Source organism: Rhinolophus hipposideros (genome assembly GCF_964194185.1).
Source record: "Rhinolophus hipposideros genome assembly, chromosome: 11".
Classification (NCBI taxonomy): Eukaryota; Metazoa; Chordata; class Mammalia; order Chiroptera; family Rhinolophidae; genus Rhinolophus; species Rhinolophus hipposideros.
The window spans coordinates 28,100,126-28,117,898 of record NC_138057.1 but is presented as its reverse complement, the minus strand read 5'-3'; the positions used below and the strand labels follow the sequence as shown (position 1 = coordinate 28,117,898).

Here is a 17,773-nt window from a genome sequence, read left to right as displayed (position 1 = left end):
TATACATATTTACATATTAAAATTTATTTTACAATAATATCTGTGGGAGTCCCTGGGGAAACAACAATAGATACCATATTTCCCTGAAAATAAGACCTACCCGGACAATCAGCTCTAATGGGCCTTTTGGAGCAAAAAATAATATAAGACCTGGTATTACATTACATTATATCATATCATATCATATCATATCATATCATATCATATCATATCATATCATATTATATTATACCTGGTCTTATATTATATAAGACTGGGTCTTATACTATAGCAAAATAAAATCTTTTGCTTCAAAAGACGCATTAGTGCTGATTGTCCAGCTAGGTCTTATTTTCTGGGAAACACGGTATGTGTTAAATCTGCTGTGTTTAACCAAAAATCTGTACAATTCAATTAAATAAATTGAATTAAATAAATAGTTACCTGGGATTTATTTAGTGTGAGGCACTGTGCAAGGTGTTATTGGGAATACACACATTATTAAAACAAGACTTCAATGTTGCAAAGTCTCAGAGCTTAGTGTGGGAGAAAGATATGCCCTCATAAAACTCTAACTCATACCAGATTGATAAATACGATGTGCCACGTTGAATGGTGCCCTCCAAAATTCACCTCTACACAGAAGCTCAGAATACAGCCTGATTTGGAAGGAGGGTCTTTGCAGATATAATCAAATAAAGGTGAGGTCCTAATGCATTAGGATGGGCCCTAAATTCAATTACAGGTGTCTTTATAAGAGAAAGGATAGAGACTTGGCTAGAAATGTAGAGAAGACATGGGGAAAAAGTCCATGTGTTGATGAAGTCAGAGACTGAAGTGATTGCAGCTGCCAAACAAGGAACTCCTGGGGCCACCAGAAGCTGGAAGAGACAAGGAAGGATCATTCAATCTCTAGAGCCCTCAGAGGGAACGTGGAGCTGCTGAGAATTGATTTCAGATTTCTAGCCTCCATAATTTGAGAGAAGTTTGCATTGTTTTAAGCCACCTAGTTTGGGGTAGTTTATTATGGCAGCACTAGGAAACTAGTGCACCATAACACCGGTTCAAACTGTGATAGGAGAACACAAGTATCACACTGCTCACTGTATATAAACGTAGGGAAGATCAAAACCTCTGCATTTACCTTTGGTTAGGTGGAAATTCTGCAAGTAAAAATGTGTTTTACTTTATGAAACAATATGGCAGAAGTTCTTGGTTCTTTACGAACTGATTTTTCAGTGATAATTGCTAAAAGGAGGATTTGAACACATATACATCGTTACATTTTAAAATCACATATTTTCTCAAAAACAGTCACTGACACCCTCTGAATATATTTGAGAAAATAAAGCGCACACATTTACCATCATGTAATCGTTATTTCTGAAATTAAGTTGAATGCCATTACACGGCATTCTTGGCTCTTGAATTTCCTTCATATCAATCAATAGATGTGCCCTCATCATTATTTGGCTGACTTTCTAATTTCATTAAAATTAAGAATACATTTCAAAGAAGTACTCTATTTTACTATTATAATCCATATTGTTACCAAGATTATTTCCGTGAAAGCCAGAGTAATAGTTTTGGCATATATATTGGAATGTCTTGGAAGTAGTGATGAATGTTTAAGAAACTGAAGTCTAGAGAGAAAGGAATCTTGTTTGACAAATTCCAAAAACATTAGGAAGAAAATGAAAAGTGCTGGTGATGGAAAATTCAAATTGTTAGTTAATTAGTTCAGCAATTACATATGAATTAGCCAACCCATCAACATAGAATTGATGCTCCTGAGACATTTCTTTCTTTTCTTTCTTTCTCTCTCTCTCTCTCTCTCTCTCTCTCTCTCTCTCTCTCTCTCTCTCTCTCTCTCTTTCTTTCTTTCTTTCCTTTCCTCCCTCCCTTTTTCCCTCCCTCCCTCTTATCTTTCTTTCTTTTTTCTTTCTTTCTTTCTTTCTTTTTTCTTTCCTTTCTTTCTTTCTTTTTTTCTTTCTTTCTTTCTTTCTTTCTTTCTTTCTTTCTTTCTTTCTTTCTTTCTTTCTTTCTTTCTTTCTTTCTTTCTTTCTTTCTTTCTTTCTTTCTTTCTTTCTTTCTTTCTTTCTTTCTTTCTTTCTTTCTTTCTTTCTTTCATGTGAGCTTCATAATTTATTTTTTAAAAGAATTTAACCAAAATCTTTAGAACAATTAAACTGGTAAAGCCTGCTATGGTTGCAAACACATGGCAGTTAAAATTGTTTGGATAGAGAAGAAAATGGCTTCATTCATCATTTGTAAGACCAAACATTTCCACTTGAGTGACTCCCAATATATAATGAAATAGTTTGGTTCACTTTTTTCTTTTGGAGACTTAGTGCATACTAGCAACTCTTTTTCTCAACTTTAGAATGTGAAGAGTTCCTCTTTTTTTCTTTTTTCTTTTTTGTCTTTTTCCTTTTCTTTATTTTCTTCTAAAGTCCTACAACTTTATCCAAACATAAATTTTAGCTTATCTCCAGGCCTATGCCTCCTCCTGTATTGCCTTTATTAGTAAACTGAACTATGCAATTGCCAAGATAGAAGACTGGAAGTCTTCCGTGTGTCATTCATCCCTAACATTCAAACAGTTGCTGAGTCCTTAAACCACTAATCTCACAGCTTTGCGTGTTCTTCATTCTAACCACCATTGCTCTACGTAGGACTCCATGACTGACAAAATTACCCCTGGCGATTTTTCCTAGGCAATTCTCTGCCCTGCAGCCAGTGTGATAATTCCGAAGTACAAACAGGGACAAGCTAAGCTTTGCTTAAAATCCTACAGTGTTCTCCATAATTTTCAGAATAAAATTCACTCTGTTTCACTTGGTACAAAAGCCCTATATAATCTATCACTTGTTAATAGTTCGGCATCATTTCCCAAAACCTCATCATCTTTCTGTTTGCAGTAGTTGCATTAAACCTTCAGATAAAAAACCTGGGGGCACATTCTGTCTGTCTGTACCATACCTTTGCCCATGGTCTCTCCTTAAAAAAAAATGGGGTTATTTCTCTTCATTATTTATGATAAGATGATAATAAGTTATTCTGCAAAACTTCATTCAAATATGATCTCCTTGGTGGGTCTGTCAGCTGCCTAGTTTTAGTATAGCAGATAGACTTTAATATTTGAGCTTTCAGTCTGGGAAGAGATTCAGAAAACTGAAAATCTATGACTATATTTTTAGGTAGATTTCACTCTAATTATATATAATCTAATTTGTGTTAGAATAATTTTACTGAAATTATTAATGCACAGTAGCTAAGAATAGTATTTAAGAGCATGGCCTGTGGAATCAGACATGCTGTGTTCAAATTCTAGCACTACCATTTGCTAGCTGTGTGATTTTGGGAAAATTTTTCTCTAAGCATCAGATTGCATAAAATAATACCATTGACTGATGGCACAGTGCTCATGTTCATTTTCAGATCATTCATGATTTTATGATATAAATCCTAGAAGTATATTTGAAAGGGAATAAGTTTACATGTACATATAGTCAGTCTAGATCTTAAATGAAAATTGAGAGAATATGGCTGTAATATGTTAAATATCTGATACAATAATCCTTGGGTGCCAAAAATACTAGTAAGATTCAATACGATCAAGTGTTATGCAGATTATTGAAGCAGCATTTCTTCAGAGTAAATCGTGGTGAAGAGAAACAAGAGACTTTGTGGTGAGCTTCTCTTTTTGTAATTTTCCACCTGCTCTCCCCAGGAACAGAGCCAATATACATAAATGGGTACTTGTTACCTAGGGTTGCTATTTACTGTCTTAGATTTATCAGCAGAAATAATCCAAAAATGAGATTGAGAGTAGTTTTGTCTTCTATTTAACTGTGCCAGATTCAAATACACATACATTTAGATGTTTATTTTTGTATATTAAAGAGTTATTAAAATGGATATTTTATGCAATTTGAAACATAATATATTCTACAAATGAAATGGTATTTTTGTGTTGAATTTTTATCACATGAATGTATTTAAACTACAAAATTCTCAAACACAGTGAAGCATGCTGGGATAATTAGCATTAGAGAGCAAAAATATCACTACATGTTATTTAAAGTAGTCTTCAAACTATTTTGGCAAGATTTTTGTACTCGTACATTTTCCAGAAATATCATTTACTAGTGCTATGTGGTATAAGTGATATAAATTAAGCTGAATCATAAAGTGTAACACTTTATTTATCTTTTGAAAAGCATAAAGGAAAGCGACAGTAATTTATTTTAAAGACTTTTTTCTTTTTTTAATAAAAAATATTATTTTCTCATGAAGTACATGTTTTGAGATGTAGCCATAGAATGACTTAGTGCCCTGTTTCCTGCCTGACCTGTAAGTTTTGAATCTCTATACTCTTTCATTTTCTAACCAACCAAAATACTAACACAAACACTCTACTGTCTTAAAAGGTGTAGACGAGTTCAGAAGAAACTATCGTTAATATTGCTTTAAAAACAAAAGTAGAATATCAGCTTTCAGGAGAATGCCACAAGCCAGCATTAATTAGTCAATACACAAAAGCTATTCTGCTAGAATTATCTACTTTACCTTATTTCATAGGTCCACCTGCCTGCCTCACAACATATACTGTAATATTCATAATTCTCGGGTCTGACAAAGACTCCTCCTTTAACCTAACTTTAAACTGGCTCCTTTGAGCCCTCTGCTCAACTAAGCCCAACATTGAGCTTCCCTCTCTGTATTTACAGAATGCAGTTTGAGCAAGAATCCTGCCAAGCCAGCTTAGTGAAAATCCCCTACCTTTGGTACCTGACCATACTAGATATCTGATCTAAATTCCTCATCTCCCACCCTCAACATCTATCAGCCTGTCCTGCCTTCAGCAATAATTCTGTTGAGTATATCTAGCAAGAATCTCTTTTACTCTGAAGTTTCCTCTTAGTAATTTTCTACCCTCTCACCTTACCCTGCTCTTTAGTTATAAAGCACCTCAGTCCCTGTTGGAGTTGGAGTTGAGTCCATTTTCTCTCCCTTACTACAAGACCCCATTTTGGTAGCTCCCCTAGAATAAAGTCTACCTTCCCATTTTTAACGTGTCATGAATATTTTCCTTTTTTTCTTTAACAAGTCCTCAAGTTCTTAGACCAAATATTTCCTCTTTGCTGGTCTCATAGAGAAAGAAACCTTTTTTTGTTTGTTTTGTTTTGTTTTGTTTTGAGGCTACGGAATTATGGAAAACTCTTAGCACATCAAAGAGGGCCTCTAAAGGAAGGTGACCCACCAGAGTGGAATCTGACATTCCATATTGTCTATGCTGTTTCATAAATTTTTTATAGTGAATTTTGAAGCCAAACATCATACAAAGTCATTCAGTTCATCTACTCTCTCATCTGTACTGCCACATTGTCTTACGTGATAAGTCATCAAAAGTATCTATAGAATGAATTTAAGTAGTATGCTTGTAAAAAATAGAATTTCTCAACTTACTCCTTTTCTTCAATCTAGGAATGGTAGTTCCTATTCTTAGTTGAGTTCAATTTTAATATGGAGTGATTTAAATAGGAATGTCTACTTGAGATAGACCGTGGATTTCCCCCCTTACAATGGTGTGAGGATATTTGTTTTTGTCTTACATAGGATTTAATTTAGAACCATGTTATGGGATTTGGATGCTTATCTGAAAACTTTCTCTACTGGTATCACAGCATTCCGCAAATTGACTGGGGAAAAAAAAAAAAAAGATTATTCTGAAAAGACACTGTAATCCAGATGTAGGTCTCATTTCTTCCATACCAAGGCAACTTCACACAGGTGGTTACTTTTTGGGCTCTGCTGATGTTTATGAAGTGGTGCTTGGAGAGAAAGTAGGAGGATAGAGAAAACATTCAAGGACTTAACAACAAAGCATGGTGGGATGTGCCATCGTGAGGGCAGGTTTCAAAATAGCATGATTGCACACACATACCTTACAGTCCCGAGACCTTTATCCAGTTCCCACACCTGCCCTATCACCAAGCTTCAGACGCTCAGCATGAGGCCACCCTTGCCTGGTGCTTCTTTCCTTGCTCTTTCCCCTTTTTCCCTTCTCCTGCCTGTATTATCTACAAGTAAACATGTGCTGAAAGTAATTAATACTCTGTGGGCCAACTTCCTTTAAAATAAATCAACAATCCTGATTTGACAACCATGTCTTTAGCAGAAAAGGCAGAAAAAGTCCCAATTTGAAGTCTTTTTGATGGATGGTGATTGCAGGGCTACTATGTGTAAAGCACTTTTACACATGATATCATATTTATTTCTGGGCAGTACACCCACGTTTGATAGAAAAATTAATAATCCAAGAGGTTACAGAATTTAGTAGCCATAGCAAATATACGTTAGCACTGGAATTCAAACCCTTGTCTATTTCAGTCCAAGTTTGCACAGAGCAAAATAGGAAAAGGCGAATGCCAATAATTACTAGCATTTATTGCATGTTTTAGATGCTTTCATTAAACTATCTCAAAACAATACTATGAAGTGGATATTTTCTTGCCAATTCCAAAGAGAAACTAAAACTTCAGAGAGACTAAATAATGTGTGTGAGGTCACAAAGCCAGGGAGTGGCTGAGCAGGCATTTAGCCCCATGTCAAACACTAAACTGTCATGTTGCTAAATAACAAAGAACCTATAGAACCTCAGAAAGGGTATGGATATTATGTATGGCTACTAGCATGTTAAAAAACAAACCAAAAAAATCTGATACCAATGTTAAACAAACTGGACAAAATCACCCAAAGTCTTCAAACAACAAGGCAATTGCTTCCTTGTCTTTCTATATACTTAATTTAGGAAGTTCTCTAATTCTAAATTACAATTAACAATATACTCCCCAAAACTCTGTCACAGACAAAAATAAGTAAAAATTATTATCATTTTACTTGAGGTGAATTTATAAGAAGGATGCTCTTTCTTGCATGTGGTTTTTCCAAACTTATCTTGTAATTAGCTGCAAAAATAAGATCAGAAACTCCTTTCTCAGACAACCAAATTATTCCTCAATCTAAACTGCAATCACTAAAAAAATTTAGAGCTTGGAGAGCCACCATTTTTTTAAATAAAATATAGACTCAAACTATCATTCTCCATTTGAAAAATCAAAGAAACCAATTGATCTGTACTTTGCAAACAATTGTGTTCATTGATTGTATACTGGATAGATAAAAATAAAATGTATAAAGGAATTAATTAAACTATAATCAGTAAACAATAATCCTAACCTTGCACATTAACTTTTTATCCCCATGTCAATAATAGGATTTAAGACACACTATGAATTACAGCTAACTCTAGTAAAATAAATTGTAATTAAAATTTGCTAGCCCCACTTATTCTCAACAAAGGAAGTATAATATCTGAAAAATCTATTTCACAATTAAATTTTTAAATCCTTTACATTTAATTAGTGCTCATGTAACAAACATTTAATTTGATTTCATTTGAATTAAATAATTTCACTTGATCCTTAAAACAAATAAATGAAATGTGGACAACCAGCTTTTCTGTACCCACTTAACTGTACAAACTGAGGATTTGAGGGTTTAAATAATTAAGCTAGAATGTTAGCACATCCAGAATAGTAACTTGAGTCTAACTCCAAAACCATGTGGATTCCACGCATAAGATCAAGACAACTCTAGATTACAGAGGGTTTTGTCTTGAAATTGGTCACTGTATTGTATTTGAAAGAAGACCAATAAGATTCTTTAACAGAAATGTATTGAAATAGGCATAGATGATCTCTCTTTGGGGCACTTGGGGGTCGAGTAGAGTAAATGAGAAGAAAACTCTTCCAGGGGGTTGTATAATTGCACCTGTAAAATACGTCTTTTACTTGGAAATAAAGCATTAGTATAAATAGAAGGTACATATTAGGAAACCTGGCCTCTGATTTTTTCCAGAGAAAGAATGAGAGACTGCAGGATCAGTCTACAATCTAGCCTCTAATGCTTCTGCCTCTAGTTGTGTTCGAGAGAAGCCGAAATCTAGGTGCTCCGTGCACAGTGCAATGTTCTTAAATCTCTCTTAAGGGGAATAGGCACCTATGAGGTATAGTAATCAGGAAATAAATGATTTGCTGATAGCAGGACAGGCCTAGGACATGTTGAGATTACTTATCTCTGAAAGAGCCTCCAGTAAAAATCTACTTAAACTGGTGCCTCAATCCACAGAGAATGATGATGCAATATCAGCTGGTTAATCAATTTGAATGGTGCTTATTGACATTGTAGGAAGATTCCAGTGTCTTTTTAAACCTCATACAAAATTTGTTGAGACTTCATTTTATGCATTGATTTCTTTATGTGTGCAGGTACACAAGCATGCATGTGTGAAAACAACACATGGATCGATGTCTCTCTGTAGACTTTTTCTACATATTCAGGATATTTGAATGTTTAAAATCTAAACATCCTTTAGCTAGTTAAATAAGCAAAGAAGCTGTTTTATTCTAACAAAATAGAGAAAAGATAGTTTATTTTTCCATGGTATTTCCTAGTTATCGTCAGTAGTAGCATACTTTTCACCATTATTTATTTGTTTGAAGGTGGTGGAGATATTGGCATGTGCATTATTAAGATAGTCTGAATATGGTAATTGTCATAATGAGATTTATTGTCTACGCCTCCTAGAATAAAAAGAGGACTGTTCTATTCTAAAGCATTTAAATGGCTGTAGGACACTGAGATTTCATTATTTTTAATGAAACAAAATGTGTATTCTGTTCATTAGAATGCTGAACGAGTTGAAGAAACATATTCTATTCTTACATCACTTATGTAATGAGGTGGTATATAAAAAATTCAGTTTTGTGGTGTCAAACGCATGGATGGAATTTAAATGAGTATAAATTAATAGCAAATGTCCTGTCAAAGAATACAGGTTATTTTGTTGTTGTTGTTGCAGTTTGTGGTAATTTATGATTTCATTGCATACATCCCAGCTTTACAAAATTTTATCAAATGAATGTGGAATATCAGCTAACACTTGAAAGATTTAAAAGGTTTCCTATTTTTCACCCACTTCTCTAGTGCCTAGTGTAGTGTTTTGCTTATGATAGAAATATAATAAATGCCTGCTCAGTTAAAGCAAAATAATTTAAAATGCAACAGAATTGAGTTGCAATGTGACTGATCAATTTGTCCATAAATTCTGAACTAGTGCCAAAATGAATGGTTTCTACTTTCATTCTCTAATTTATCAAAATGAATCTAAAATATCTCTAGGCGATTCATTCGTTTTTATTTATTTATTTTTAAATATATCTGAAATAACTGATGAGATACATAAGCACACAGCACCATAACAATCTTCTATTTTCTTTCTTTAATTCTCCAGACACTAGTCATGTACATTGTGGTAGTTCCCTTTGTCAATCTCAGCTTCCTGATCTTTCCTTTTTGTTCATTTTAGCTTTATGTAGAATCTTACCATTAAACATTCATCGTATAACTCATCCAGATTTTATTTATTTTTACATCTAAAATTTTTAAATGAAATGCATTTTTAGAGTTTTGTTGATCTTATACCACATCATTCTACAGTGAACATGATCTTTCCCCATTTTCTTCTTTATGTTTCTTTTTGACAACAAATATATAGAAGCTTAATTTCACCAAACTTGCCTAATTATAAGATATAGCTCCTGAAACTTCTTGTATCTTCACTCATGTATTTTCTGCTTTCAAATACACAAATTGGAAAGGGACTACATTTTACTGAATTTATTGAATGGTATTATGCACAGTGATTATATGTACATATTTCACAATATCTCTGTGAGGTAGATATTACTATCCTAGAAAATTAAACTATGTTAAATACTTGTCTTGGATCACCAGATAAATAAAATGTAGAAATGGCATTTTAGAAGCAATCCCATCTGATTCCAAAGTCTGCGTTCTTTTGACCATACCCTATAATAACTCAAAAGATCGTTTTGAAATAAAGCTGAGTGGAAACATAATCTGGTAAAATCTATTTTTTGGTCAGCGCATTTTTGATTCTTCAAACACATTGATTTTTGTTGAGTTACAGGTAGATAGATTTTACTTCCACCTTGTTGTAATCGTAAACATATTTATTACTATAGGATATTCTTTCCCAGTCCTTAACAGTGTGAAAAACAAATGAAGAAAAAATAAACGCTAAGAACAAACTGAATCCGGTGTGGAATTCTTAAGTTATTCATTGGCCTTCAGACAATTTTCTTTATTATAGTAACAGACACCTTTTGCTTGCTGCATATGAGCCACTGAAAGTCACACACAGAGTAAAACCCACACAGAACTTAAGATACAAAGTGTTTTTCTAGTGAATTTCCTCAAGAGATATTCTAATTAACTGACATGTTTGTCTGTGTGCCCATGTGAAGTTTATGGCACATAAACTAAGGTTTACTAACCTAAAGTTTATACCACAAAACACTGGTTTGGTGCACACTCCTAAGTTCATAAGAATCCTGAAGAAACCCTTATATATTGACTGTCGATTAGGATGTTTTCTTGAAAATACCCTTCATTTATTATTTTATACCACTATGAAGCACATTTTTGTGTGAAATTTTCAGTCCGTGAGATTCTTACACGAATAACTCCCCATACCTTGTCTCTGATACTCACTGTTATTACCCTCGTGTAACATCTGACAAGCAAATAGTTCCTTAAATATCAACTGACTGGACTGCAGATGCATTTTTCAGGTTTGAAAGCTTTAAAACTGTTAGTAGAAAATCTTTTTTCCTAATACACGTAGAGCTTCTGAAACAAAATTATCCTCACGTTAAAACAAGCCTTTTGTTGAGGTGATTTGTAGATAAATTAAAAAAGATTGCTTGACCCAAATAAAAAAACAGAGGACATTATTAGTGATATAACTCTTTGTGACATGTATATACAAGGCAAGTTTTTACCATTTCATCAATCTTCCAGTGTGGTTTTGTAGGGGAGGAATATGTTAAGAGTAAAATAACAGAATCAACTATACCAGTTGTCTACCAAGAATTAAAGAATAAAATTAAGTTAGCAAATTTGAACGTATGGAATGATGCTTCGCCTGGTAGCTACATAAAATAACATTAAATAAAATAACACAATCAATCATAGATGTATTTAGCAAATTACAGCCATTGTATGGTGGACAATTTCCCCAGGACTCTCAGGGACCACACAATGATCCCTTTATGAGCCTTTGGTGAGTAACCTTTTTGATTCTGCAAATGTTCTTATCTCTTACTGAGCATGGTGAGGTCATCAAGAATAAACTCTCTGTCTCTAAAATTACAGACTCATTTACATCTGAATTTGCCTTCATCTGCTCTACAATGTTGACAAAACAGTCTTCTCTTTTAAGAGAAATTGCTCCACTGCTCTGGTTTGTTCTCATTCATGTATTAATCTTGAACCTAGGTCTAATGTTTAGTCTGTACCTCAGTGATAATTTCAATGCCTCCCTCTCTATTAGCCCATTTCTTTCTTCAGTATCTAAGATTCCTTACTCCTTCAAAACTGGTGATTATCCAGTTCCTGTCCTCTACTCACTGGATAGACTTTCCAAGGATGGCATCATTCATGCCCATGTTCCCCCTGCACCTATTTACTGATGACTTCCAGTCCTATAACTAGAGATAAAGACCCCTTAAGTCAACCACTTGATGGATATCTCCTTTCTTTTGGAAGATTCACAAGCATATTATTAAACTCAATATTTCCAAAATAGAACTTATTACTCTTCCCCCAAACCCTGCTATTCCTTCTGAATTTTCTGTATCATTAAATGCAATCCATCAACCTTTAAACAAAGAGGTAATAGTTTACCTAAATTTTATTTTACCTCCTTTCTATAATTAGGAATGAAGTTCTATCTATCCCACACCTAAGCTTCACATTTGCTTTTACCTCATGGCCTGTTGCTATTATCTTTATCATCCGCAGTGATTAGCCTTCTAGTTTGTCTCTCTGCATGCAGTCCTCACTCTCTGGAGTTTATGCACCACATTGCTGTCAATGTAACATTTGGAAAAAATTCAATTCTGATAATTTATTCTCTATTCTTAAACCCTTTGATACCCTCTCATTTTCTATAGGATAGTCAAATAAAGCTGACAAGTGAGATTCTAAACTCATTCACCTGATGCAAAATGCACTATATTCTCTGGCCTCTGCCTCAGTCTCTAGCTCATTTTTCAGGAATGACCCTCAAGGATCAAGCTATTTCACACCTTCATGTTATTTTCCCTGTGCTCCTTGGCAAGAAATACATTCAATCAACATTCATAAAGCCAAATAGTATATGAAAGAAAATATGGAAGAAATAGCAAATTGGCTACCAAAATATGTGCTTTTCCTTCCTTAACATAGATTTATCACTAGAAAAATCACCTTCTATTTAGCTTGACCAATTCATAGTTCTCACCAATGGATGCAAAGGGAAATTGGTGTGTGCCACTTTTGAGTCAAATCATTAAAGGATCATTATGCCTTCTTTATGCTCTTTCTCTTTCCCTCTCCACTGGCCATATGCAGAGAACAATGAGTTCCTAGGGAAAGGCAAGGCCATAAGTTGAAAGACATCTGAATTTCTGAGACATTGCATGGAGAAAGCTGTCGGCCAATTAGGATCATTCGCATTGGACTTTTAATTGAGGCAGATATACACTTCCATTGTGGCAGATTACTAAAATTTTAGGTTGTATTTATTACAACAGTTTGTATAACACTAATAATACAGGAGACAAAAATAAGTCAAGTAAAATGGAATCCTTGTCATTTAAAAGCTCTCAGTTTATTTGTGTGATGCTTTCCCATAATGTTAGTCAATATAATCTTTAATAACTGCCTAATATTACACTCCGAGTACAAAATATCATTTATTCATTCTCTTATTAGCAGACATTTCAATACTAACTTTTTACAATGGCACAAAACAATGATTGATAGCTGAGGGTACATAAATTTGTTTCTTTTTCTATGTTATTACCATGGTCTAACTCCCTTGAATAGGACTGCTGATCAAAGGTTAGAAGATTTAGATGAATCTTGATCATCTAAAAACTCCACTATAGAAGCCTGACTCATGAACCTATCTCTGAGTTGGAAGGTTTACTGATTCTAGGAGATTGGCTTTTAAAGATTGTGACATTGATACACAACATTGTAGAATTTTTTTTATTTAACAAAATAAAGGTGATTTATGGCATTTTTTTTAAAAAAGCAAACTCTAATATCTTATGAACATTTTCTATTTACTGAAACAAACCCAAGTTGTTTTCATCGTCGTCTTTCAGGTAAGAAAAAAAAAATACACTAAGCTCACTAATCTTGATTAGTTACATGTTATAACTAAAGTGACTCATGTTTATAGGTTGAAAAAGTGATTTTACTTTAATACTTGTTAAAAGAGGTTTGTTACAATCAAAACATAAATATGAGACAGCTTTCCAATGTGCCATTTATAGGCTATGAAGTAGCAGGCTTCATTGCAATATCTGAATTTACTATGATATTCGCTAAAGTCAAATAAAGCCAACAAGTGAGATTCTAAAATCCCCCCAAATAATCAAAGTTTGGTGAAGTAATATTATTGTGTCTTGTCTCTTCTCCTCTAAGCACTAATCAGTACAAAGAAACCAATAGATTACAGAAATGTAGTAACACTTGTATGTAAATATTTCAGATCTATATTTAAAAACAAAACAAAACACTACATTTTATTTTATTTTTTTACTCTTTTGCTGATGAACGAATTTAAAGAATTTGAAGTAATCACTTTTCCCCTTATAAACACAGGCTTAAATTTCAAGATTTGAGAAAAATTATTTTGATTTTGATTGTCAACTGTTTTAATACAACACAGTACCCAGATAGTTTTATTTTTAATCTCATCTACTCTTTATCATAGTATAAAATAAAATCGTGAAGAGCAGTTACATGTGTGCAGAAGTTTATGATAGAGGTGAACTCCTCGTTGACTTTCAAATGCAATGATAATCAAGTTGGATAAACTCTGCTCTTCATCCCACCTGCAGGCTTCTGGATTCATGTGTTGATTTATGCCAGCTCGATCTTCTGACTTTTCATCATGACGTTCAATATACAGTACATTCATTATGAGCTATAGTTTTCTCTATCATTATAAGAAACACAAATTAAGTAAGCTATCCTTAAACAGCAGTGATTGCTTTCAATCTCCTGAATATGTTGTGGTAGGCTTGAAGAGGATTAATTTATCACTTTTTAAATAGATTCTTAATCTGCAAATCAATAAAAATGTTTCATTTCAGCAGTGGCACTGGGTGAATGACTCACTTTTGAAAGCAGATAGAATTAATGCTGCCTTTCTTCCTTTCTTTAATACACTCAGATTGCAATTGTGCTTTTTTTTTTTTTTTTCTTTGCTTGAATTACTTGCTAAACTTCAGTGCATTAGAGTGCCTGAGATTTCAGCCTGGTTTCTCCATAAATGAAGTCAGGGAGTGAACCGTTAATAAGCTATGAGAGTTATCGTAACACTGTCATTCTCATCATTATGAGAAGGCTAAAATTAAAATATTCTTTAGCTGCCCAAAATAAAATTAAAAGGTGAAAACACACAGGACATGGCCATCAAGTCTGGAAAAGAGATGTGGAGAACATTTTGTACCAAAGTGACAGTTTTTTTTTTGGAGTTGAGAATTAGTAGAAATTTTGTGAATTTAAATATGGGCAATTAGCCTGGTAAAGTATACCAAAGAGTGAAATTAAACATATAGGCTCAATTCCCCATATGATATCTTCTCTTTATACTTTAATAAGAGTACAATAGATTTTCTTATGAAAACCTCTAAGGCAGTTCAGAAGTCTGTCTTAAATATTCAGGAATTCCAGAAAGAAGGCACATGAGCCTTACAACCATCAAATGTTTCTTAAAATTTACTAGCATTAGAGGTAATTAAGAAAACCCAAAGGAACCCTTAAGGTATAATATAAGCATTTTGTAATGTTTTATGTTTAAGTTGACAATGTCTGTAACATTTTTTTTTTGAAATAATTTGAATTGAGGAACTGCATAGTTTTATAAAGTCCTTAAAAGAAAAAAGAATGGTAGTGGCATTTTCACTTCATTTTTATTGCTGATACTAAAATGAAAACTAAAATAACAGCAGGTGATAAATGTAACTTTAACTTTGAAAACTTTTGAGACAGTGTCCTCAAATTTTATTCAAACAATAACATGTTATTTAAAAAAGAATAGAATATAAATTTACTCAAATTGAGGTAAATAAGATTTTCTTTTTAAATCTTAAAATGTTTTGTTTAGGCTGGATTAAAATATATATATATATATATATATATATATATATATATATATATATATATATATAGTTTTTTTTTCTTCTTCCTTTTCCTCTCATTTTCCTCCTCCAGTCTTAATAAAAAGACCAGTTCTCGATGGCATATTTTTTCTTCACATATCAGCATCCATAGACGATGTGGAAAAAAAGTAGAGGTGAGATTGGGTATTGTGTTTTTATTTAAAAGTTATGTTTGGTGAAAGCTCCCATCCAGTGGGGATAAAACGTATTAAATAATTAAATCTCCATTTCAAATATATCACCCATGTAGTTCTTAAAATAAAATAGGGAGAAAAGCAGAAAAGGCAATCAAGTACTGTAACAAATGTTTGGTGAGTCTTCCTAGACCCTTCAGTAACAGCTCTAATATATACTGATCCTTTATACTGGCCCCCTGGGGGAATGCCACCATCATCACCCTTCATGTATGACCTTCCTGATCTCATGACACAACATGGATTGGGTAGACTTCTCCGGTGCTCAACCAGCAAGTATAACTCCAGGCCATATGTGTGTGAAGCCTCCTATAGGCTCAGGTCACAGCAGAGTGGTAGTGGTTAAGTACAGGACTGTTAAATAAATTCATAGTGGAAAATCTTTATTTATAATATTTTCAAAGTGTGGAAGTATAAATACTTATGTATATGAACACAGTACACGGGCTTGAATATATGCCACAAAGAGTTTACTAGAAAGCCTTTGAGGGAGGAGTTTGTGCCTCTGGTTGACCCTATAAGAGTCAAAGCATAGAGACCTAAACTTCTGATATTTTCTTAGTCCAATCAGCATCTCAGGGAAACATTTCCATGGGACACCATATCATTTTGTCTCTAAGATTTTCTACTCTTATGTTGCCTGCAACTCACATTCATGAAATATGGGAAGGTTCCCATTTCTCTTCAGCTACACATATTTTAACTGGACTGAGAAGTTGTATTTTGTTCAGAAGGTGGAAATATTCAGAATTAGACTTCTGTCCATCTACATTATCTAAACAGGCTTCTCCTTTAACCAAGAAAGTGGAGAGACACTGCCTGCCTCCAGTACCTATTAGTAAACGCCATGAATATTCAAGAAATTCAAGCCAATGATTATGGCATTAGTGAAAAGTACTTAATGATAATTCCTGAGAGCCCAACATTGAGTTACAAATTGACATCACTTTATGCATTAAATATCTTCTTGTAAAAACATGTATGATATAAAAAAGTATACAATTCTTAAATGTGGTTTCTCTCTGACTATATGTGACACATACACTATTTTGACTCTAACTGTATTTACAACATATACTTAAAGACCAGAATTCATTGAAATGAGGATTCGTTTTTGGTTAAAGTGCAGTCTGGATATTCAAATCTTCCATAAAATCACATTTAGAAATCTAATATAGTGATGCACAGACTGACCATGTACATTTACATTCTATTCCATTATTTAGTAGCTATGTGACGTTAGCAAAATATTTTCTCTTTCTCAGTTTATGCATTTGTATAATGGGAATAATAGCGAGGTCTATCTCATATGGTTGGTAAGAGGATTAAATGAGATAATTCATGTAAAGTGCTTAGTACACAATACATGCTTAATATATGCCATTTATTTTACTAACTTTATGGTAATATCTAATTAACTTGATTTTGATTGAAGCATTTTATTGCCCTTATTAAAATAAACATCAATCTATCATCTAATATTTATTGGCCAGGTACTTTGGTAAGTATTGCAGTCTTAAAATCATTCTCCATAAATAATTACCAAATCATTATAAATTCTGACTTCTTGAAGCCTGAATAGTTAAGCAGTTATTCTAATTACACAAGGCAAACTTATGACCTGTAAAACGGACATGATTCTGAGTTCAGTCAACAAAACTATATGAAATATACTGTAGTTTAAAGATGTTTTAAACTATTGCACACCAGTAAAGAGGCCTATGACTTTCATCATGAAATCTGTGGCCCTCATATCGTACTAAAATTCAAAATGATAAAAACTACCAGTTACTGGGTATTTACTTTTGACCAGGGATTGTGTTGATGCTTTATGTATACGACTGCATTTAATTAACAATTTTCCTACGAGAAGAGTATAATCATTATTTTACAACTAAGAAAGTAAAGTCCAGAAAGTTTAAATAATATATCTCCAAGTCACATAATGTGTGGCAAAACTGAAATTTGATGACAGTTTACAGGTTAGATATGCCATTGAACCATGCCACCTCGCAAACACCTATTCCTTATTACAGGGACCATTTTGGTATCATCTTACACAACTGGCATAGGTTTATACCAGCAAAGGTCTCAAAGTAATATATATGTGTGGCAGGACCTCAGCCCTGTGACTTGGATTGCTACTGTATTTTATTAAATGAGTAAATCAGTGCAATGCTAAATGAACACTGTAGCTTCTTGGTGTTAGAGAACTTAGCATTTATG

At 33.4% G+C, this 17,773-nt stretch overlaps 1 protein-coding gene across 32 annotated transcripts in view; it reads right to left on the bottom strand.

The window, feature by feature from the left end:
• PTPRD (protein tyrosine phosphatase receptor type D) overlaps window positions 1–17,773 on the bottom strand; it is a 2,053,994-nt gene that overhangs the window by 877,258 nt on the left and 1,158,963 nt on the right. The gene's annotated exons all lie outside the window — the stretch shown is intronic.